The sequence below is a fragment of the Rhamphochromis sp. 'chilingali' genome (genome assembly GCF_963969265.1).
Source record: "Rhamphochromis sp. 'chilingali' genome assembly, chromosome: 17".
In the NCBI taxonomy this organism is placed as follows: domain Eukaryota; kingdom Metazoa; phylum Chordata; class Actinopteri; order Cichliformes; family Cichlidae; genus Rhamphochromis; species Rhamphochromis sp. 'chilingali'.
Genome location: NC_137944.1, coordinates 35,637,979 through 35,663,568, shown reverse-complemented (window position 1 = coordinate 35,663,568; position 25,590 = coordinate 35,637,979).

Here is a 25,590-nt window from a genome sequence, read left to right as displayed (position 1 = left end):
TATGGCTGATGTTGCAAGGCCTCTACAATACAGCGTCTTCACATCCGTCTCTGCTTTATCTCCTCTCCCTGTCCATCTACACACTGCTCGCCCACGCTTTTACCCTCCATTATGAAAAGACCCATTAAGAGGAATCAATCTCTTTGATGTTGTTTGCTTCATCGTGCAGCTCTGACATCAGCGAGCGGGAATACCTGAGAGGACGGTCATTAGAGGGATTATGGGTACGACGCGAGGCCGTGAGGCAACACTCAAAAAGCCATAATGGTGGAGCAGAGCCTGTCACGACTCCATCGTGAAGGATTTATGAATGTGAGTGACAGACTGGTCCTCGTGTGTCTGTAAACACACGTGCAGGAATAATACGTGCTTATGAGATGAGTAGCAAACCAAATGATTACTTTAAATACCAAAATGACTCATACGCTCATGTGAGCACTGAAATCCCAGTTTGCTTTGACAAACTCAGCCGTAGTTTGACGCACAAGGAGGTCATTCTGGCTTCTGTCCAACGGGTCCTGGCTGTAGTGACTTGTGACAAAGACAAGTTCATGCGAGTCACTGAAGACTAAATGACACAGCTGACTGACATGTTGGGGATGGAACGTGCTCTACACAGCTGACACTTAAATGTCCAGCAGCAACCAAACATCACACACAAGCAATTACTTTGGATGGGACGCAGGCCTGTGGCTTGGAAGTACTGGCAGAAGAAACTTGAGTTCCTGGAAGACCTAAGAGAGAACATTATGTACCCATCTGCACATCCAGTGTATACAATATGGTGCATAAGGCAGAAGAGCCTCAGTCGGGACAGAGTGAGGACTTGGCCTACAGTCAGAGTCAGATAGACTTTATTTATCCTAAGGGGCAATCAAGATAGATGATACCTTGCTGACCGTACATACAACACACAAACATCACATTGGGAAGACAGGTCAGGAACGAAACCATGGAAAATGCACAACATGAGGAAAGACGAGGAGAAAACAGAACTCCCCCCAGACTGAGCTCCAACAGGGAGACATGAATCATCACATGAATCATCACAACACAGAAGACATGAGCTTCGAAGGCGTTTGGAGGGGGGGTGAGTGTAGGTCTGCGTCAGTGTACATGTGTGTTTGTTCCATGTTAAGTCAAGAGAAAGTGTCACCCGGTTGGGCAAAAGTGAACAATCCTCGGTCGATGCGGGCGACCTTGAATGAGGAGAGAAAGTCACAACAACAGTCTGGTTATCTAAGGGGGGTGCTGTTATTCCCGTCAGCTTTTGCCTTGAGCATGCAGCTGGCGCCGGGGGGGGGGGGGGGGGGGGGGCACATGAGATGGAGATGGTAGCTGTTTTGGTTAGTGCGAACAAACTGCTTCCTATTCTACAGTTGGTCTAATGTCCGTCACTGGTCACCAGGTCGTTGTTCTTCTCCACGATCGTCTCCATATTGCGTTCAATAAGCACAGTCTGAGTACTCGCAGCCCTGCCCATCGTCTATCCTGTCGGCCAGCCTGGTGGGATTTTGAACAGCTGTAGCCGCTTCTAGTTCTTCGATAAGCCGAGCCGGCTCCAATCAGCCAGAACTCTGTTATCGTGGTTCTGACTTGGTAGATGTCGTTCAATGTCCTCCATCGAGAGTGTCGCCAGACACACGACGCAACCGACCATCGAGTATCCGGCAGCAGATGTCTCCGCAGGACAGTCGGGCTCTCCCAAGCCCAGGAGTTTGTCAGTTTCGTTAAGGGACCAGTTGATCAAATCCACAATTCTTCTTTAGGTTTTTAGAGAACAAGTCTGGGAGACTCTCTGTGGTCAGAGAATAAGCGAAACTATACAAAGGACATGAGAAGCCAAGCTGCAAAGATGAGGGAGAGGGAGAAAATGCGACTGCCTCCCTCAAGAGCCAAGAGAAACGACTCTTACAGGCTTTGGGAGGCTTAGGCGAGGTGGAGCTTCAACACATGAATCTGTTAATATTCACCACGTCACTAATGAGTCATCAGGTTTAGGTACAGGGTTACACGGTTAAAATATCTCTGAATAGCGTGTGGTGAAAACAAAATCCCAGCCGAACCCAAACTCTACAAGGGCTTCAACCCTCCCAAGCTCACCTGCGCCCATCTCCACTGTGGCCTACCCCCGTATTTAGTCTTTACTCTGATATGTGCTTCCACGTATTCACTGAAAGCTGTGCACATCCAGTTTTTGTCAGTGCTTCCCCGAGTGGAAAAACAATGGACCAATCAGAGCTTCACAGGGACCTCCTGCGGCAGAGCCAGGAAAATGGAGAGAGAAAAATAAGCACGAACAGAGTTCAGACTTGTACGCTTACGCAGCACAAACCTTTTCACCAAATTCACCAAGTGAGCACCTCAGGAACGAGCGTGTGCCATGGCCCTGTGAAGGCGTCCATTATGGCTCTTCAAAGACTTTTGCAAACCCAAAAGGCTTTCACCGACCTTAGCAAGGTGACCTGGTTTAACTACAAGCCATGCTCTTTTTCAGTCCCTCACGCCACTGTTTTTCTCCCCTTATTGTACTTTTTGCTGCGTTATATAAAATATTAGGTTGTACAAACTCTTTTTTTCTCTTGTTCTTTTGGCGACTCGACAAACAGACAGGAATGAATTGACAGAAATGACAGAAAAACAGAAAGGAATTCTTCAATGAAGAATGAATAAATCAGCCGTCTTCCTCTCTCTGCACGTCTCTGCTGACACCGTGTGCAGCCTCCTCTGTTGCATCTATGCACAGCAGATGTATGTACCGTGCCTCAATATGTTGTAGGAAGCGGCGGGGATGGCGCGGCAGGTAATGAAACACAGATTCATCACAACAAAGAGATGTGAGTTTAAAAGAAAGAGACGCAGAGGGAGAGAGAGCCCTGCAGAGATGTTTTATTGAGGGCACGAAGGAGAAAAGGCCTCTTAGACTGAGTGAAAAGCCAGAGAGAGATACGACGTGAAGGCGAGTCAGACAAAAAAGCTGATTTCTGGACGTACAGACCAAATCTGACTGGCTTTTAATGAAGCCAGGCTGAGTTTGTGTCTTATCACTGACATGTTTGATCTGCTGATGGCCGAGACAAAGGATGCTCTGACGCCGGAGTCGTTCAAGACCAAACATTTAGACAAGAGAGAAAAGTCAGAGCACACTTTAGTCTCTGTGAGAGTTTAGCTGCAGAACAAACTTTGAGTTTCAGCTGAGTTTGAGTCTGCAGGTAAGATGAACGTTTTCGCTCCGTCCCAGTAAAACCTGGAACTCCTGCACATCTAATAAGTAGTCAGAGAAACAGCAAGCACAGCCTGGCAGAAGATGGCTTGTCTGGCTTAATACATTTCTATGCATCCAAATAGTCATCCTTAAAAAAATGCATCCAGAGGGTCTGCGCTGCTTCAGCCTCCCTGCAGCTGCTGCTGCCCCTGCATGCTGCTTTGAAACCCACCTCCACCCGAACTCCATTTGTCATGCTGCTACTCTGCCTGTGTTGTGCTGTCTGTGTATTCAGTTTACTTTCATTTAAGTCATGTGATGATGAACCAGAGACGACTGCAATGATAAGATGATCTTAAAAGTTAAAGATGTGCAGCAGAGGCTCATAAATGCACAAAGAGCAGTGAAGGGCGCCGGCGAGGCTCACTGCGATGTGCCGCATGGCTGAGAGTGGGTATTTACTGCAGAAATCTGTGCCGTCACTGCGTCGTCACTGCAAGCCCCTTTGAAACCCTACGCTGTAGCCCGACGTGCACTTCACATCACAACACAGTCTGCAAAGATTGGGACTGGTCTGTTCGCGCTGAGTCCTCCTGTGCATTAACGTTTATGCTGCGGTGTCTGGATTTATCAGTGAGAGAATAACAACCACAGTCTCAGGATAAGGAATAATACCCACAGCATCAGTATAACAGCTCACAAATATCAGCAAACTCCTGGAGGGAGACGGCTGAAACGATAGACAAAGAAGTGGACAAATATGTGACCACCACAAAGAGCGAGGACGCAGGAGGGAAAACGTGCCAGCATTTGATTTGTTTCTGTCGGCTGGTAGCGCATATAAATCAGGCTCTGCAGCGATTCACCACAGCAGTGTGGACCAGGCCTCGATCTCTGTATGTGAGCGGAGAAAGAAAATGAAATTCATTTTCTGATCAAACAGGAAACCAATAAAGAGTATGTGTGCACAGGTGAGGCCCCAGCAGCTAGAAAATACGGGATCTTCAGTCCTGCTGTGTTATCAGAACAGGTGAGTCCACCTCCTCAGGTGTGGGCAGCAACACCGCGCACCACCCAAAAGACTTAATTACATTACAGGAAGGCTGGAGGTGACGGTGAGGCTGAGAGTCAAACGCTGAAATGAATATCGAGAAGTTTGTCTTCTGTCCAGACAAACTTTCTGGTGGAACATCAGGATTAGAGAGGATTAGACATCATAAGAATCAGCAGCGATGTCCCTGTGACAGCAACAATGATGTGAAACTGCAGCGATTACAGAAAAAAGAGTTGATATCAGAGGACAGCTTTGCATTTGTCGATGAAGAGGGGGAAAGGAGGGAGGGCGCTCCTTTTCACTCTGGAGTGAAGCCGCGTTTCAGCGGCGAGATTTCCCTCAGCGTGAAGCAGCAGATAAGCAGAGCTAAAGCGAGCTTACAGCAGCGCAGGAAGCAGATTACAGGTGCGGTGGCAGCGTGGCAGACACAAAGCTGGATTACAGGAAGGTCTGAAACCTGAACAAGAAGACAGATGCGAACACAGCGGGGGGCAGGCCTCGCTCACCTCACTCTGCCCGCCATCATCTCTGTAACTGGTGGGTTTCTGCCCGCCGCTCCCCTTCCTAGGCGGGCTCTTCTTCTTCTCTCTTTGGTCTTTCTAATTGTGTCCCGCTCTGTCCACAGCCTCACACGGCTGTTCTCAGACATCAGTCATAGTCTTGATACGCTGCCATCGTTGTCTTAAATGAAGTATATCTTTGTGCCTGTCATACAGGACATGCACATGGATGCTCAGCCACTTTCTATACTGGGAATCCTGTTCTGACTGGATTCAAAGACCAGCTCCCGAGCAGTTCAGCAGACTTTAAATATGAACCTATAAGTGCCTGTTTGTAAAGTCTGCAAATAAAATGCCAAAATAAAAAATTTGTTTGTGGAATTTTCTTTTGAAGCCTTGTTTTTATGGTTTTTGGTGCTAAAAGAGACCATAGTTAGACCAGCAGGGGGACAGCTTGCTCAGGAAGGTGCATCTGTAAACTGTAGGTAGCATCACACAGACACTGGCTGTGTCCCGATTCAGGGTCTGCAGCCTTAAAGGCCGCATTTCAAGGCCGATTACGTCACAGCGGCGCGACGAAGGCTGTCCCAATTCAAAGGCTGCTTGAAATGCAGCCCTCAAATGCGTCCTTCATTTCCCTGAATTTTAAGGACGTGGCGGTGTAGACTTCGTGGTCCAACATATACCAGAATGCATAGCGCGGCGGTGGGTGTGGATAAATTTGCAGAAAAAAAAACGCCGGATGAGGGGCGGCTGAAGAGTAAACTTTAAGTACTGAATATTATGTCACTTATTTATGTGCAAATGTTTAATAACGAAGAACATTAAACATTACTGTTGGCCACATGTCGGCAAAGTTATGTGACATTAGTGACGTTTGTACTAACTTACAGCCTTTACTTTAAAATATACGCCGTTCAATAGCTGAGCTTAATCTTACAGAGAATGATCAAAGCTCATGTAGAAACAAACAAATGAACAAAAGATTTTCTCCTTCATTTCTGTCAAACACAGCTGTATGACACGTTTCCAGCTGTTAGTATCATGGTTGCTAGGCAACCTGGGCAGCGTGACGGAGGCTAGACCGTCCCATTACACAAGCCTCGCACTTCCGGCCTCAGCGGTCTTTGAGTACGCGGCCCTTGAGGATCGTTGAGGCTGCAGAGCCTGAATTGGGATACAGCCACAGATACCTGCTAACAAGTGCTGTTAGCACAGTGACCTCACAGCAGCCATATTATTGGTCACATGATGTCATTAAAAATGCTCCAACAGCACAGACACGGTCCAGAGATCCAGCTCAGCTGTTAAAATCAGAGATGAAACCGCTGGAAGGTTGGACGGTTTGCTGGCGAGGACCTGCAGGGGAAAGTTTGGTAACACCTGCTGGCAAACATCAGCATGTCTGCACCTCTGCAGCTCTCTCTGAGCTCACCTGCTAAGATCCATCAGCCTACCAAGACATGCGGCATTAATTTCATCAGAATCCAACCGTCTGTCAGGCGGCATCAGCAGATGTAGACGTTTGACTTTGACTTTGTGAGCTTTACCCTCTGCAGCAGGAACAGAAGATGAAGCCATAAGGAGGGATAAGATGCTGGGATACGACTTCCTGCCAGGAGAGCCGTGTCTGCGGCGCAGCTCGCCGAGGCTTCTCTGTCCGGGGGAGGATCGGCGGATAGGCGAGGGCTCAGCTGGTCTGACTGCTGGTGTGGAGCGGACAGATGGAGGGATTACGGCGGCTGAGGGAAGAGCGAGGTGGGGAACAGAGGACCGAGAGAGAATAACGGGGGAAACGGAGACAGAGGGTTTACTGACAGGAGCAGGTTGTAGCTCGGCTAGCTAGGGCGCTCCGTGGATGCTGGTTAGCCTGCGTGCCACTCATATCGAGACTCAAGGAGCTGTATAGAGACATGCAGCTTAACGCTCAGAGCTTATCTGTGTTTGACCTGCTGGGCCGGTTTCAGCTTCTTCAGGAACGTACAGCTGTTCTGCTAACAGTAATATTATTGTTGTATAATAATGATAATTTACCCAAAATGTTAAAAAAGCAAGAAGATTGTATCGCTATTTTACCAGGAAGTGAAACTTTCTGCTGGACTCCCCAAATCATGGGCATTTGTGGGCGTCTGTCCTCCAAGCTCGGGTCCTCTACCAGAGGCCTGGTGCTTGAGGGTCCTGGTGGCAATTTTTGACAAAGCAGAGAAAATAGAGTCTGATCGCAGAGTGGTAACTTCAACTTCTTGATGTTTGAGCAGTTGTCTCACACAGAGTCTCCAGTCCTCCCTCACACGTTCTTGTCGTTCCTGCATTTTTGAGGTGTGTTTGAGCTGCACAGGAGTGTGTGTGTAAAGATGAGGATAACCTTTCAGCCGGTACAGAAGCCTTTGAAGTCGACCTGTTTGGTGGAGACGTGTGTTCTGTATCAAAGCGCTCAGCGAGGACGGTGCAGGAAGCCTCCTCCTTCCATCTCTCAATTTCTTATGTAAACGAGCCTCGTCACCGGCACGCTCAGATCTGCTCTGCTTTTGTTTCCCCCCTTCACCTCAGATTTCTGTTGTTTACAACATTTTCTGTCCAAAACTGCCGCCTCCCCCCCTCCTCCCCACCCTCTCCTCGTTGGTCGGTTGACCCTGGGTAACCGAGATGATGACGACAAGGTGTGAAAGGTTTCCCGGGGCTTGGAGTGACAGCAGCAGGCCAAACACTCATCCAGATGGTGACTGCTCTTTGTTTCGCCCAGAGGCTGAAGACTGCACATCACAGCCAGAATAGAATAGAATAGAATAGAATAGGCTCTATATAATCCCAGCATGTGCAGATAGATGGTGTAGTGTTTTCAACGAGGATGTTGGTGACACCGAGTTAAACCACAAATGAAGACCCTGGAGTTTAGTTGCAGCTTGTTTAATTGTCTCCATGAACATGTGGTGAAAAACTGAAATGACAGAAAATAAACTCCATCTCAACAGGCAGAAGCATGTTTACATCAATAAAGTGCATTACTCTCACTAAAACATTCATGTTAGCAAATACACATTAATATCCAAAGTTATCTGTACAAACTGTCATATAAAGTAACTTACGGCGTTCCGGCCTGATAATTCGGAGTAGATGGCATTTGATTACATCTCCATACTGCCTTTAACATGAGGAGCCTGTTTCTCAGCAAAACCGAGCGCTTGACCAAAACCGGAAGTGCTTGACCGGAACCGGAAGTGCCCCGCCAGAACAGGAAATACATTTTAGCGATATTTTCCTTTTAACTAAAACGTATATACAACATGAATTATTCATTTTAACAACACATATTAATTTTTAATGGCAAATCTTTTTAGAATTATTTATTTCAAATTTATGAACCTATTTATTCAGAGAAACGCCTTAAGGGCAACACACTCCCCGCCTGGCCTCTCGAGGCCACTATGCTAAACGAACATTATGCATTCAGTCCTTTGGCATGAGGAGGATAACTTCTGTAACTGGTCGCAAAAATGTCTTTATGCACCCTTCAGTACATATCTTTACCTCAATTTTCCTTACTCGATCGTCCTTGCTTGGGAATGTGGCAGTGACCCTGGCCATGGGCCAGCTGTTTCGTGCAACCTGCTTGTCCTTGAGCAGAACCAGGTCACCAACTTGGAGGTTTCTGCGCGACCCGGTCCATTTCTGCCTTTGCTGCAATGTGGGTAGATACTCTCGCCTCCAGCGTGTCCAGAACTGGTTGGAAAGGGCTTGGACCCGTCTCCATTGTTTGTTGTAGAGGTCTTTATCCGAAAAGTCTCCAGGTGGGGATAGGAGGCAAGATTTCTGCGTAAGGAGCATTGAAGGGGATAGGACGAAGGGGTTCTCTGGATCAGAGGATACTGGGACGAGCGGCCTTGCATTTATTATGGCTGTAACCTTAGCCATGAGTGTGCATAACACGTCGTGAGTCAGTTGAACCTTATTTTGTAGTAGCATGGAGTCCAGGATTCTGCGGGCGACTCCGATCATGCGCTCCCAAGAGCCTCCCATGTGGGATGCGTGTGGTGGATTAAACTCCCAACTGCAGCCTTGGACAGTTAGGCACTGTTGGAGTGATTTATCCATTCCAAGTTCCTTTGAAGTGCTAATAAAATTGGTGCCACGGTCAGATAGCAGCTGTTTGGCGGGGCCTCTCAGGGCGAAGAAGCGGCGGAGGGCGTTTATGCAGCTGGATGTGTCCAGAGATTCGATTACCTCAATATGCACAGCTCTCGAACTCATGCAGGTAAACATGATGGCCCACCGCTTACTTTCAGCTACTCCGCCCCTGGTACGCCTGGTTGTTATGGACCACGGTCCAAAGACATCAAGGCCGACGTAGGTGAAAGGAGGACAAGTTTTTAGGCGTTCAGGTGGTAGGTCCGCCATGAGTTGTTGTTCTTGTTTTCCACGTAGTTTGCGGCAGGTTAAACATTTGTGGATTACTGAATTGACTAGTTTTTTGCCGCCTAAAACCCACAGCCCAGCAGCTCTGATTGCTCCTTCCGTCAGATGACGACCTTGGTGCCTTGTTAGCTCGTGATAATGGCAAGTGAGCAGAAGGGAGATGTGACTGTTTTTTGGAAGAATTACTGGGCTCTTTTCAACACTCTCAATTTCTGCGTGTTTGAGTCGGCCTCCAACAGAAATGAGACTGTCCTGTAACATTGGGCTGAGCTTCTTGAGGGGGCTCTGTTTTGAGATTGGCTTGCCAGCATCAAGGGCAGAAAGTTCCTTCTCAAAGTATGCCTTCTGTGTCTCTTTGAAGATGACAGTTTTTGCTTGAGCAATCTCCTCTGGAGTTTGAGGCAGATGACATTTGTGCCAGCCTTTGCATTTTTTGTTTGGATTAGTCCCATTGAAGGACTTTGCAATGTGGATAAGATTTGCTATGGCTCTGACTAAAGACTGAAAAGTAGAAAAGTGCTCAAAACGCTTACAGATGAGTACTTGGAGGTGAGTGACGTAAGTTTTTACTTCTGGTCTAATTTCTGAGTCTTTATCTGGTTCAATCAGGTCAAACCTTCCACTCAGTTGTGTTGTCTCTGCGGCAGGACGGTGGATGAAGGGTGGTCCGGTGAACCAGGTGGACTTTTTTAGTTGGAATGCCGACAGTGACCTAGACGCATGGTCTGCTGGATTTTCCTCTGTGCGCACATAATGCCACTGTTCTGGCTTTGATGACTGGCGAATGCGCTGTACTCTGTTGTGAACGTATGTGTAAAACCTTTTTGACTCATTACAGATGTAGCCAAGCACTACTTTACTGTCCGTATAGAAATGCACTGCATCAAAGTCTAAGTCTAACTCATCTTGGATGAGGTCAGCCATTTCTGCTGCCAAGACGGCTGCACATAGTTCAAGTCTTGGTATTGTAGGTTCTGACAGGGGGGCTAGTTTTGCTTTGCCCATTATGAACCCAACCTCGACCTTCCCATCTGTTTGAACTGCCTTTAAGTAGGCCACAGCTCCTATGGCCTTAGTAGATGCATCTGAGAACAAACACAGTTCCTTTCGCTTTGCTCGACTTAGTGAGGTGGATGTGTAGGTTCTGGGAACATGTAGTTCTCTTAGATCCTGAAGGGAATTTCTCCATGTTTCCCATCTGCTTCGTTTGTCCTCTGGAAGGGGTACGTCCCAATCTGAACATTCTGAAGTAAGCTCTCTGAGTAGGGCCCTTCCTTGGATTGTAATGGGTGCCAATAGGCCCAGGGGATCGAAGACGCTATTGACAGAGGACAATACGCCACGGCGAGTGAATGGCTTGCTTGAGGTGGCCACTGAGTAAGTGAATGTGTCTCTTGTTATTTCCCAAATGAGTCCAAGGCTTCGCTGGGATTGTGTCTCTTCACCACTTAAATCTAAGTTTTTAATGACAGGAGCACAATCTTCTGGGCAGAAGGCCTGCATAACTGCCTGAGAGTTGGAAACGAACTTATGCAGGTGTAGGTTGGATTCAGCGAGTGAGGCTTGTGTTCTTTGAAGCAAGTCTATAGCCTCAGCAGGAGAGGGGACAGAGATCAAGCCGTCATCTACGTAAAAGTGCCTCTCCACGAACTTTACTGTATCTGCACCATAGTCTTTCGAACCTGCTCTGATGGCCTTGCGTAGTCCATAAATGGCAACAGCGGGGGATGTTGAGTTGCCAAACACGTGGACTTTCATCCGGTACTCGACAACTTCGTTGTTTGGGTTGTTGTCCCTATGCCACAGAAAACGGAGGAAGTTGCGGTGGTCTTCGCGTACCATAAAACAGTGAAACATTTGCTGTATATCTGCCATGATTGCAACACTTTCTGTCTGGAAGCGGAGAAGAACTCCGACAAGTGTGTTGTTTAAATCAGGGCCAGTAAGGAGGACACTGTTAAGAGAGACACCCAAGTACTGGGCGCTAGAATCGAAGACAACCCTGATCTGATTGGGTTTTTGGGGGTGGTAGACTCCAAATGTTGGAAGATACCAACACTCTTCTCCCTTTTCCAGTGGGGGGGCCACCTCAGCGTGACCATTGGAGAGGATTTTTTCCATGAAGGCCACATAATGCTCCCGCATTTCAGGTTTCCTATTAAGGGTGCGTTTTAAGGAGGAGAACCTCGTGGCTGCCTGCTGTCTGTTGTTTGGTAATTGCTGGCGGGGTTCCTTAAATGGAAGTGGGGCGACCCAACTGTTGTCCACGTCTCTGTACATAGTATTGTCCATCATTTTTAGAAAGAGAGTGTCCTGTATTGAGTGAGCTGGTTTGTTGTCGTTATCTGTCCGGTTAAAAACTGTTTGACCCAGAGTTTGTTCGGGCGCTTTACCTGGCCTGTTTGTGTGTGGCATTTCTTTGAGTTGCAGGAGGCTACTGCATGGTTTGAAAACTGTAGGGCGGCCATTTTCCAGAACGACTGTCTTCAGGGTGCTGACTGTAGGCCTATGGACATTACCCAGACAGACCTCCCCAACTACAACCCACCCTAGGTCTAGGCGCTGGGCGAAGGGGGCATTATGGGGGCCGTTAATTCTCTGCCTGACCTTGTGTGCCTGTAAAATGTCTCTCCCTAGTAGCAGGAGTATTTCGGCTTTAGGGTCTAGCTCTGGGATGTACTTTGCTATGGTACGGAGGTGCGGCTGGTGTAGCACTGCGCTGGGAGTTGGGATTTCATTCCTATTGTTAGGGATGTCCTGACACTCTATGAGTGATGGTAGAGGGATCACCACTGACCTATCCAGTGACTCGATATGGAAGCCTTCAGCTATTTTACCCCATGTTTCTACAACACCAGAGCATGTTCTAAGATTGTAGGAGAAAGGTTCACTTTTAATGTCAAAAAGTTCGAAGAACTCAGGCTTGGCTAAAGAACGATTGCTCTGATCGTCTAGTATTACATATGCCTTAACAGCTCTGTCTTTGTCACCTTTAGGGTACACCCATGTGAGACATATCTTGGAACATGAACGTCCCCACTGACCTGGACCGCACACGTCTGTGCAGCTTGTTGTGACATCAACCATGTCATGACTGTTTTCTCTCTCCCCGCCATTCTCTTGTGCCAGAGGTGGAGCCTTGTTGGTCTGTGGTGGAGGACCGGGATGCATGGCTGCATTGTGACTTGTGCTGTCACATTCAGAACACTTTACCGAAGATTTGCATTCCTTCGCAAGATGAGTATCTGAAGAACAGCATCTGAAGCACAATCCTTTCTCTTTGAGGAAGGCCTTCCTTTCGTCCAGTGCTTTATTCCTAAATGTTCTGCATCTTTTGAGCGGGTGTGGCTTGTTATGTAGTGGGCAGTTCCGGTTAAAGTCCTTGTTAGGGGGAGAAATCGACTCGGGAGGAAAGGGGCTCGTTATCGCACCGTTAAAGACTTGTCACCCACTGAAGGACTCGTTCAGTGGGTGACGAAATGTGAAGTTCAAGAATCAAGTGTAAAGATAAGCAGATCTAACTGAGGAGACTTTAAGATGGAAGGATTCAGACGTGAGGAGCTTCTTCTGACTCTGCAGCGCTGAGGTTGGTGCTCGCCACGCTGAAGGAACGCTGAAGGAACGCTAGGAGGTCAGTGAGACACTCGGCAAAGACCCACTCACACACACACACACCCACAACTGCTTTGTCTTTCCTGCCTGCGTCTGAAGACTTTACAGATCTGAATCTCGTGCTTTCTAGAGTCGATCTATCCACTCATCATCTTGTGGCTCATGTGAGGATTTCTGTCCCATTGTGCGCATTTAAATGCATGAAGACCCTCAGACAGGATATCAGACAGACCCACAAATGCATTTCACAGAAAGCCTCTCAGCATGATCCAACAGTCACCTTTTCATTCAAACGCTGCTGCTGATGTGAACAACGTGACGTGATCTCTCACTGTGAACGGGCTCATTCGGACCACAGACTCTGGACTTCACGTGTTTGAGGCTCATACCTGCTCACGCACACTCAGTGAGTGCGCCAAGCACTGCTGCTCCTGATACGTGGAAGCCAAAGACACCGAGGATGAGGAGACGTCGGCTGTTTTCCCTCACGTGTAGCTGTACTGACAGCCTACAGCCAAACACTGTGTGAAGTTACCATGGTTACTGTGACAACGCCCAATCAAAAAAGTACAGTCCTGTGGACTTGAGTAGAGCGGGTCTGTCTTTATCCTTCTGGTCGGGCCGTGGTTCTGGCCGGCCTCCTGCAGTGAACCCGACGGGAGGCTTGTCAGAGCTTCGGGGCCACATGAGCCCGACTGCAGCTTTGAAACACTCACAGCTACATCTTCGCATGAAAAAACCGTGAACGAATAAATAAGCGGATCACATTTGTATTCTCTGCTCCGCTGATCTTTCTGAAATTACTCACAATCCACTGATGTTACATTCAGAAACGCTTCTCTGCGTAACTAATCAGTGATTTACAACTTGGATATGAAAAGGCCTTTAAAAATAATGAAAACACTCAGCTTTAATTAAATCCATCATTCTTCCATTAACGCCGGTTTGCAAAGATGTGGCCTCGCTTGACTTTTCAATCAGAGACTCGTTCTTTATGTGTTTGCTTTACGTTTAGCTTCACCGTTAATACCTCATTAACACTTCCTGCCTCCTGTCATTACTGCTGCCGGCATGCAGGTCGAGCTCTTTTAGTCCATTCAGGTGCAGAGAAATCACCCGGCAGGGGGCCAACAACACGAGTCTGAGGGAAGAAGACTTTGAAGTGAGCTTTCAGGACGCCTGAGGTCGCGTTCTCCAGGAAAAGCCAGAGAAGCAGCTCTGTGGATGCATTTGTTCCAGTTTTTAGCTCAGAGCAGTGTAACCATCACTTCATACAGCAAAGAGTTTTTCTCCGGTGAAAGATGCACAAAAGAGGACCGTTGTTTGTGTACGGCACTCATTCATGGGCCTTCCTGCATGTGTCAGTGAAAGCTGGCGCGGCGCTACGTCACGCAGCATGAACGGGTGGAGGTGGATTACAGCTGAAGCAGCGTCAACAGCACGCTCCCTGTCAGATCTGCAGGTGGACGTGTGGACAGGTGTCAGCTGAGCCAGATGATGCTGAGGTCAGCTGACTGTGACATCAGATTACTGTCCAGCACCACCTCAGTGCTGGTTTCTAGTACAAACACGTACAAGAAACACACCTTAGTCTTTATTACTTACATGCTTTACAGGCTTCAGTCCGAGGCTGCGTTTAAGGCTTGAGGGGAATAAAAGTTGGAGATGGTTTGATCATTTCAGCAACATCTTTTTATAAAACAATGCCTGGTCATTCACTCATCTGATGAAATCAGCAGTGTTTCACCATCTGTGACAGATTCAGTGAGTCATAGAAAGACTTAGTGAAACAAAAGACACGGAGCTGAGTCTTTGGTCTGTGATAAGATCGCACAGAAGTGCACCATCAAATCAGTACCGAATCAGTGAAGATGACGCTCTGCATGTACCGAGCTCAGTGGTGTGCCTACATCCATCGTCTTGGACATGGAAAAACTGGATGGATGCATGTATGGATGCATGGACCGCACTATCATCGAGGTTTTAACTGTCGTATAACGGGCTGATGTCGTGCAGCTCTGCTGTCTGAGGACCCGGCGGGCGTCCCCAGTGGAGAACCTCTGATGCTCAGTGGAAGAAGTCGTCTGCTGCTAACATAATCAGCTGTTGCCTCTCTTCACTGACACCAGCTCTACTCTCACTCGTTCACGTTTCTGTGGTCAGGTAAGTGTGCAGGTGTTTATTATTCTGTGCAGTCTAACACTGACTCATTAACTCTGATTAGGATGTAATGATTGGAAAAGTTCTGTGTTGAGCGCTGCTGACTGTGTCGCTGCTCCTTTAATGATCACTACGGGGCATTTGTAAGGCTGGTTCAGACTGTGGTCTGTGTTGATAGTGGCTGCGTCAGTAAAATGTTCACTGGCATTCCCCCAGGACGCTGGGTGCTCCTTTAAATAGACAGGTCCATGTGAGCTGCAGCTGGAGTCTGAATAGCTCCGCTGTGCCGGGCTCCAGAGGAACGCCGGCTCTGATTTGATTTGATTTGCAGATTCAGCCTCTCGCCTCGGCTCTGCAGCAGAACCTCTGCGGGTCTCTGAGCCCGCGTTTGCATTTCCACCTCAGCAGGAACCGTCAACTGTGAAGCGCAGTGGGTGTGAATGTTAAGTTGTAGACAATGGGCTAGTTTGTGTGTCCAGAGTAAAGCTTAAGGAAGCGCTATGATGAGGCAGGAGGCAGGAGAGGAAGTGAGGGAGCCTGTTCACACTTGGAAACCTGACGGGATGAGTTAGCGATGACATCCAGCTTACTAGCTAAACCTAAGAGCAGCCGAGTGCAGAGCTAAATGTTAAAAAGTGTTGGTGTGAGCGAGCTTCTCCTGCACAGCAACTCATTGTTTTTGTGCTGCAGCCTTCATCAGGGAATCGTGGACTGTGCTATTTTACTAGGTGCACGTTAACCCTGCAGCACTGATCGGTTAGCTTTGGTGCTCTCACAAAGGGAAGACAGAGGATCAGACTGCTGGGACAATGAGCTCTGAAGCTCATGTCACATAATCAAAATTTACCTTCAGTTTCTTTCAAAGGAAATGACATCACCTCCAGATTACAGTGACACTTTAGATATTTACTAAAGGTGTTCTAAACTCTCCAACACTTTCCAGTCTGCTAACGCTAATGCTAACGCTAAATGATGCTGTGGTAATCAGGGCTGCTCTGAATCAGCTGATGAGGTTTTATATTTGCACATTTCTTTGCAGAGAAAAGTCTCAGACTCCTTGTTACTTTTTAACAGCTCACTATAAAACACACGCACATACACAACCTGTGTTAAGAAATATATTCTAAAACACTTCTTCAGTAAAGACTCAGAGAAGAGAAACACACAGAACACACAGCCTCCAGACTGAGAGACTCGCGCTGAGAAACTGCCCCGGTCTTTATTTATACTTCAGTTAGCGTTTGTTCCTTACGTGTGTGTGTGTGTGTGTGTGTGTGTGTGTGTGTGTGTGTGTGTGTGTGGTCCCATAAATGACTTCCCTTAACCTGCTGGTCTGGAAAATCCAACAGTTCATCTATATGTAAAGAAGCACTTAAACTAAAACTGACATAGCTACGTTAATCCTACCGTAAAACAATAAGACAAGGTACGACCTCTCTCATGCTCCTAGGATGTGGGGGTGAACACCCTAGAATGTTACAGACCTCCTAGGATGAGACATTCTTTCAATATGCCACCAACTAAACACTAATGATTACATGCAGTATTCTACCATATACAAACTTATATAATTAAAAGATTATACTGACTACTAAGTACAATTTCCTATTGACAACCTGTCATCATACCACAACACAGCACACATACGAACAACAAAACCGCTCCTTACAACACTACTTATGTCTCAGGGCAAACAATGACAACATGTACATAACATCTGATTAACATTACTGCAGCACACAAACACAAATCCAGGTTCGTGTTCACAGCTGTTGACTTTCTAACAAGTCAGACTAAAAACATGTTTTCAAAGTTTTCTGAATCCAGTTTCAGTCGTTTCTGTGTCGTCAGGTGTGTCTGCTGCACGTGAATACAGGAAGAAGCTTCAGTGTTCTGGACTGTTGGAGAACATGGAGAGCTCACAGTGGTAGCCCAAAACATCCCAGAATACAAAGCATGTGTGGCCATGGGGACGCATTTAGTTTAAACTGGCAGAGCACGCCTGGTCGCTGGGTCAGATGGAGATCGGCTCGACGGAGCACACCGAGAGTCTCAGGACACCTGCTACACCTGATCCATCTGTGGCTGTCACAGGACGGTGCTGGAGGTGGAGCCTCTTAAAGCCGTGTGTGATGCGGTAAAGTTAAATCAGATTTCATTGGTGGTTAGTTACCAGTGGTTTTTGTGTCTCTGTGACCCGGAAATGAAGCTTGTTTGCTAAAGTTTCAAAATAAGAGTCTGGACATGAACTAAAATCAGGCCCGATTACACCACTTCTGTCGCCCCTCCTTCCTCCACCCCCTCCCACCACCAGACTGATCAGAGGTGACATCCGCCTCTAAGCCTCACAGAGGCTGAAGAGGCCTGACACCACCCTCTCTCCTCCGCTCGGCCTCGTCTCTCTCCTCTGACACGAGTTAATAATCTTATTTGTAGGGCTCCGCCGCTCTCCTCGGGTTTGTTCCTCTCGCTGTTTAAAGCGCTTCCTCAGAAACGAACATGCTCGTTTTCATCTGTGCCAGAAACCACAAACACAGATATGATTAATAAATGGCACAGACCCATCCAGATAAAAGCGCTCTCACGGGTACCATTTCATATTCAGTCATTTCATTGAGGTTTAATGCTGTAGTGACATAATATGCATAAGTGAAATATTAAATAAATAAAAGCGTTTAATGTGAGGAGTCTGCAGGTCTGCTGGCAGCCGGCCCGTCTGTCCTGCAGCATAAAAGAATAATGAGCGAACCCAGAAATTTAAATAAACACAAACTGTGTGAAGGTCCTGAGACACACACACACACACACACACACACACACACACACACACACACACATGAAAGTGTGTTGTTGTTGCTACAGAGCAGCTGAAAGGTCATCCTGGGGATTTTCTTTAAGGCTCTTTTTTTTGCATTTCCTTTGACCCATCACCATCACAGACCCCGCACCATCATCACCCTCACAGCTCTTCATCGTGCTCTGATTTATAGAGGAAAACAAGCTGCCTCTGAATACAGATGGGTACCTCCCCCCTCCACCTTCATCTCCATGCAGCTGGAGTCCTCCTCCAGTAAGAAGACACAGCACCAGACACTTAAAGTTAGCAGTGAGTGAGTGCCAGCAGTAAGAGTTTCCCATCTGTGAGCACAAACCATTGTGTTTAGAGCTTTAGGAGGTAAAATGATGCCTCGCTGAGAGCTGCTGGAGTCTGAGAGAAAATACAGTGTCCACACAAACTGACGTGGAGTCTTTGCCCACTGCAGACACACACATTTACTGGGGCGTGGCCTGATACCTGCTGTCCACACCGATCAGCACACCTGTAAATATAATCCAGACAGTAGCACTTCCTGGTTACCGGGCGACAAACTTCAGGCTCGTCAGACTGTCTTGGTTTCATTTTCTCCCCAGCAAACAATTTAACGGGTCCGACACGAGAGAGGCGGCGAAGCGTTAGAACAGAGAACCGTCTACACAAAGCGACACCCTGAGAGCAGCACCAGCTGTTCCCACCTCTGCCTCACCTGAAACACCTGCAGGGTGTGAGGAGGAAGCAGGCGAGCACGAGAACACTGAAGCTTTTCAAAGGTTCAGCTGAACAGCTCAGGAGGTGAAACACACACACACACACAAACGGTATGGCCACACCCACAACTATGGCCCCACACCCACCATAGACTCCTATGTTAAACATTTCCAGCAGAATGAAGATCCAAAGCTGTGTGAGTCTGTGTGTGAGTCTGTGTGTGAGCCTGCGTGTGAGTCTGTGTGTGAGCCTGCGTGTGAGTCTGTGTGTGAGTCTGCCTGTGAGCCTGCGTGTGAGTCTGCGTGTGAGTCTGTGTGTGAGCCTGTGTGTGAGTCTGTGTGTGAGCCTGCGTGTGAGTCTGCGTGTGAGTCTGTGTGTGAGTCTGCCTGTGAGCCTGCGTGTGAGTCTGCGTGTGAGTCTGTGTGTGAGTCTGCCTGTGAGCCTGCGTGTGAGTCTGTGTGTGAGTCTGTGTGTGAGTCTGTGTGTGAGTCTGTGTGTGAGTCTGTGTGTGAGTCTGTGTGTGAGTCTGTGTGTGAGCCTGCCTGTGAGTCTGTGTGTGAGTCTGTGTGTGAGTCTGTGTGTGAGCCTGCGTGTGAGTCTGTGTGTGAGTCTGTGTGTGAGCCTGCCTGTGAGTCTGTGTGTGAGTCTGTGTGTGAGCCTGCGTGTGAGTCTGTGTGTGAGTCTGTGTGTGAGTCTGTGTGTGAGCCTGCCTGTGAGTCTGTGTGTGAGTCTGTGTGTGAGTCTGTGTGTGAGCCTGCGTGTGAGTCTGTGTGTGAGTCTGTGTGTGAGCCTGCCTGTGAGCCTGCGTGTGAGTCTGTGTGTGAGTCTGTGTGTGAGCCTGCCTGTGAGTCTGTGTGTGAGTCTGTGTGTGAGTCTGTGTGTGAGCCTGCCTGTGAGTCTGTGTGTGAGTCTGTGTGTGAGCCTGCGTGTGAGTCTGTGTGTGAGTCTGTGTGTGAGTCTGTGTGTGAGCCTGCGTGTGAGTCTGTGTGTGAGTCTGTGTGTGAGCCTGCGTGTGAGTCTGTGTGTGAGTCTGTGTGTGAGCCTGCGTGTGAGCCTGCCTGTGAGTCTGTGTGTGAGTCTGTGTGTGAGCCTGCGTGTGAGTCTGTGTGTGAGCCTGCGTGTGAGTCTGTGTGTGAGTCTGTGTGTGAGTCTGCCTGTGAGCCTGCCTGTGAGTCTGTGTGTGAGTCTGTGTGTGAGTCTGCCTGTGAGCCTGCCTGTGAGTCTGTGTGTGAGTCTGTGTGTGAGCCTGCGTGTGAGCCTGCCTGTGAGTCTGTGTGTGAGCCTGCCTGTGAGTCTGTGTGTGAGTCTGCCTGTGAGTCTGTGTGTGAGTCTGTGTGTGAGCCTGCGTGTGAGTCTGTGTGTGAGTCTGCCTGTGAGCCTGCCTGTGAGTCTGTGTGTGAGCCTGCCTGTGAGTCTGTGTGTGAGTCTGCCTGTGAGTCTGTGTGTGAGTCTGTGTGTGAGTCTGCCTGTGAGCCTGCCTGTGAGTCTGTGTGTGAGTCTGTGTGTGAGCCTGCCTGTGAGTCTGTGTGTGAGCCTGCCTGTGAGTCTGTGTGTGAGTCTGCCTGTGAGTCTGTGTGTGAGTCTGTGTGTGAGTCTGCCTGTGAGCCTGCGTGTGAGTCTGTGTGTGAGCCTGCGTGTGAGCCTGCGTGTGAGTCTGTGTGTGAGCCTGCGTGTGAGTCTGTGTGTGAGTCTGTGTGTGAGTCTGCCTGTGAGCCTGCCTGTGAATCTGTGTGTGAGTCTGTGTGTGAGTCTGCCTGTGAGCCTGCCTGTGAGTCTGTGTGTGAGTCTGCCTGTGAGTCTGTGTGTGAGCCTGCCTGTGAGTCTGTGTGTGAGTCTGTGTGTGAGCCTGCCTGTGAGTCTGTGTGTGAGCCTGCCTGTGAGCCTGCGTGTGAGTCTGTGTGTGAGTCTGTGTGTGAGCCTGCCTGTGAGTCTGTGTGTGAGTCTGCCTGTGAGTCTGTGTGTGAGTCTGTGTGTGAGTCTGCCTGTGAGCCTGCCTGTGAGTCTGTGTGTGAGTCTGTGTGTGAGCCTGCCTGTGAGTCTGTGTGTGAGCCTGCCTGTGAGTCTGCCTGTGAGTCTGTGTGTGAGTCTGTGTGTGAGTCTGTGTGTGAGTCTGCCTGTGAGCCTGCGTGTGAGTCTGTGTGTGAGCCTGCGTGTGAGCCTGCGTGTGAGTCTGTGTGTGAGCCTGCGTGTGAGTCTGTGTGTGAGTCTGTGTGTGAGTCTGCCTGTGAGCCTGCCTGTGAGTCTGTGTGTGAGTCTGCCTGTGAGTCTGTGTGTGAGCCTGCCTGTGAGTCTGTGTGTGAGTCTGCCTGTGAGCCTGCCTGTGAGTCTGTGTGTGAGCCTGCCTGTGAGTCTGTGTGTGAGTCTGCCTGTGAGTCTGTGTGTGAGTCTGTGTGTGAGTCTGCCTGTGAGCCTGCCTGTGAGTCTGTGTGTGAGTCTGTGTGTGAGCCTGCGTGTGAGTCTGTGTGTGAGCCTGCCTGTGAGCCTGCGTGTGAGTCTGTGTGTGAGTCTGTGTGTGAGCCTGCCTGTGAGTCTGTGTGCGAGCCTGTGTGTGAGTCTGTGAGTGAGTCTGTGTGTGAGTCTGTGTGTGAGCCTGCCTGTGAGTCTGTGTGTGAGTCTGCCTGTGAGTCTGTGTGTGAGTCTGTGTGTGAGCCTGCGTGTGAGTCTGTGTGTGAGTCTGTGTGTGAGTCTGCCTGTGAGTCTGTGTGTGAGTCTGTGTGTGAGCCTGCCTGTGAGCCTGCGTGTGAGTCTGTGTGTGAGTCTGTGTGTGAGCCTGCCTGTGAGTCTGTGTGTGAGTCTGTGTGTGAGTCTGTGTGTGAGCCTGCGTGTGAGTCTGTGTGTGAGCCTGTGTGTGAGTCTGTGTGTGAGTCTGTGTGTATAGCTGAATATGTCCATGATGATAATTTGACTAAATGTGATAAATGTGTCGATCGCCTCATTTAATGACTGAAAACAAACTGAGGATCAAACAAAAGTTCTTCACTTGCCTTTTCTGATGTAGGCGGAGCTTCAGCTTGTGTCTTTTGGGGCTTGAACCCCCCCCCAATTTTAATATGACCTTCACACTAATGAGCTTCTGTAACTACATTTCCCAGAAGACACCACACAAAGGCTCTGCAATCTCTGCAGTGAGAGCATGTAAAGGAGACCCGCTGCATTGTTCAGGAAGAGGAGAGAGTGGTGTTTGAAACAGAGTCGCTGGTTTGATTCCCAACAGGAACTTCCCATTTCCTCCTCTGATATCTGTGAAGCTACCATCTGTATATCAGAATGGCGACACAGCACTTCTCACGGCTGAGTACGGATGGGTTCTGACATAAACGGTAGTAACCAGACCGAAAAGCAGTGCACATTTCGGTGCTTTTTTTTTCCTGAGCTGTGATACACTTCAGATTCTAGCCAATCGTTTTACCTTTCCGAGGATAGTAGGCGGGTCCAGGTACGTACGTTCTTTTAGAGCAGAGCTACAGATTAAAAATGCCCAAGGTGAAGCGGTCAAAGCGGTCAGCTCTTTTATAGATGCTGCGCTTTCCCCACAACGTCTCCAGAGATTCGTTCCGTCACTAAACATGTCATCATGAAAAAAGGTAAAAGATTTACACAACATGTTACACAACATGTTACAGAATATGTCAGAATACAAGCACACCCACTGTAATGATGGCTTTGAGCTTTCTAGCATCCAGAGTCCTGACGAGCCCGTCCACCGACCGCAGACTCTCATTATTCTGAGTAATTGGACTCTTGTGACTCAGACGAATGCAGCCACCTGCTATCTACGCTACTGCGCAACATATAACATCTCATGTTGTAATAGGCACAAAGCAGACGTTACACATCGAGTATCACAAACGCACAACGTGAATGTCTATTTATGCATCTACTGAGTACAGGAGATTGCATTTCGGTCAAAAGTCTGGCTGTACTTCACAGCAAAATATGCAAACTCAGCAGCCTGCAACAAGTGCTTTAAGCTGATACTGTGATACTGTCAAAGGAGGTAACACCTCAAATCCGATGAAACACCTGGCGACGCATAGCGTATTTTTAAAAGCCGAGAAATGCACCGTATTTGATAGCTTGCTGCGAGACCTCACACCGAGCACATCTACTGCGGGTGTGGTGCCTGTTATCTGACCTGGAGTTAGCAACATCCCCCAAGAACCCGAAGAGGAGAGTCCTGGCCCCTAGCCCTGCCAGTGTAGCAGAAATGATGAGGATGATGATGCAGCAGCAGCCGTTCTTCTCTGCGTGAGTAGCTTAATGTTGTTCGTGTGTAATTTACGCTGAGTAGGCTAACCACGTTATTACATTAATGCATGTAAGGTGAACTAGCAAACATCATCATAGCTACATGTGGCTGTCTTCTTGTTTGATGGCAGATACTCCCTTCACCCTGGCCAAAAAGGCTAAAATGGCCAAAGAAAAAGTGGGAAACAGTTAAACATGAGAGGTTTTTGGACAAAGTTTGTGTTTTTTCCATTCTTTAAGCACCGGCACCGTTTCAAACGTACCGGTTTGGCACCGGTATTGGATAAAACCTAAACGATACCCATCCCTACAGCTGAGTGATTTTAAACTATGCAGCATTAATAAAAGTCATGGTTACAAGCGTCCCCTTCAATACCTAACCAGTCACAGATGGCTCCTCCTCCCTGAGTGTTTCCTCCCCACAGTCTCCAGGTGCAGACTCAGAGACAGTCTGATTATTGGGGTTCATCCTTTATTACTGTATCTTTACAGTCCAAAGGTACAAGGTTCAAGTCACCTGCATCTAAAGCTGGAAGACAACAGTGAGGCATGCACACAAACACACAAATCATCAGGGTGTCACCTGATCCAGTCCATCAGGACAAACACTGAGGACATCACTGTGGTCTGTGCCTTTGGTTGCTTCTCCACCGAGTCTCTGCAGAGTGTAAACGTCCTGCAACATGCAGAACACACAAAGACACGCTCACAGCGCCGACACTGTAACACAACCCTCTGTTCCAACCACCTGCTCTATACGAAGAGCTGACATTTACGACACACCTGACTGTACCTGCTCTGACGCACACACTGATTTACAGTTTAGTTTCTGAACACACACACACACACACACACACACACACACACACACACACACACACACACACACACACACACACACACACACAGCAGCGCTCTCACACCGCCTCTGGACCCAGACTCCAATCTCATCTTCACCAATCTTCTCCTCTTTATTTCGGTCTCTCCCTCTCCCTCCGTCACTGTCTCTTTCTCCTCGCCTCCTCCCTTTCCCGCCTCGCTCCCCGTTCTCTGTTGCCACGGCAGCAGTGTGAAGAGGAGCAATGGAGGGAGAAGGAGGGGGAGGGAGTGCAGTGAAGGGGGGCTTGGAGGTGGTGGAGGGCAGAAAGCATCATCTCAGTCATGCTGATGAGATGAAAGAGAGACTCTGATATCTGCTGTTCTTCAGTTTGGTGTCGATAAAGTTTCTTTTAAAGGGGGAGGAGAAACAGGTGGAGGGAGGGGAGACACAGACACACACGCACACACACACACACACACACACACACACACACACACACACACACACACACACACAGAGGTTTCAATGTTAAGTGTGAAGTATGTTGGGAACACCTCCAGGTGATTGCTTTGGACTTCCTGGGATGTTCTGCCGTTAGCACTGGAAGAACAAGTAAAGAACACGACTCAAAGGAAACAGGTTTGGGAGCGTGCGGGTTCTCTCCGACGTAACCCGGCTGTAAGTGCGCAGGGCGGAGCTTCTGCTGACGAGGATGGCGACGCCGGCGGACTCGCTCCTGTAGGACTTTGTGTTTGAGGACGGCTCGTGCCCGGGTCCTGTACTGACGGAGTTCAGACGGAGGACAGGAGCCGCCCGCGGAGCTCTGTCAGAGAAGTGCAGCTTCACACGTCTTTTGTTTCCTCGATCGCTGCTCACGGCCACTGAGATTAGTCAGAAAGGTTCTTCCTTCCCTGTAATCCTGAGCTCATCTAATATGAGCTGGAAACAATTATTACTGCGTCATTCGAATAATTATTTTCCTCACCGAGGAGGTTAAGTTTGAGGATACGATTCTGACGAACCTTTGTGTAGAACCTTTGGTCTTCAGGGTCAGCGCCATGGTTTATTGGTGGAAAACTGACAAAAGGTTACAGAACTCTTTAAAATGTCATCACACAGCTGACCTCTGCTTCAAGAGCAATAATAATGCTTTTTAGGAGGTTACAGCCACTGTTTGCACTGAGAACATGTAGGAAATGATGCTGTGGGGATTCTAACCATCACATTACAGCATCCAAATATCATTTGACCTCTGACCTCACGGTTTACATTTCACATCAGGCTACGTTCAGTTATTCACAGTGTAGCAGTAAAACACGCCTTCCATGCAACGAGCACATCATCACATTTCAGCGACTTCCAGGTAGATGGTGAAGATGGAGGAAGACTTCCCGAGTCTGGGAAGTCTGACAGCCTCCTGGCGTCGCAGCAGGAAGTGGCAGAGAGGAAATCAGAGGAAGACCACAAAGCAGCCCATAGCAGCTGAAAGGCTCACCTCACATCCTCGCAGCAAATATGGACTTTCACATTTGGACTTTTGGGGGGTGAAGTCACGTATGGGGGGGTCTCCTCCTCACCTCCTCCTCCCTCAGTGAACAAGCTGCAGCTTTAACATGATTCTCTGCAGGTTTCTCTTCCAGGACCTGACGGCAGCGTCCTGACGAGTGTTTACGTGGAGTCATTATCCCGACTCCGGCCCTCTGAGCCGTCTCCCCTCTTATTTCCCTGCTTCCCGCCTTCTTGTCTCCAGCTGTCATCTGAACCCTCTCATCCACCACAGATGCGTCTTTGCTTGTCAGCTTAGCTTTCTCCTGTTACTTCTTCAGTGTCACTTTTCTGTTTTGCTCTGAAGTAAAAATGTTTTTTGATGTGAATAAAGCCAAAGTGAATCTAAAAAGCAAAAACTTTGCTGAAGCGTTGGATGTCTGTTCGATTCAATCACAATCTGACTTTTCTCTTTCTGTTGTCTCTTAAATCTCTCATTTGGCTGCTCCACACCACTGTGAGCAGTGTGAGGCACGAATGCATTAAGAGCTGGAAATGGGACTCAGA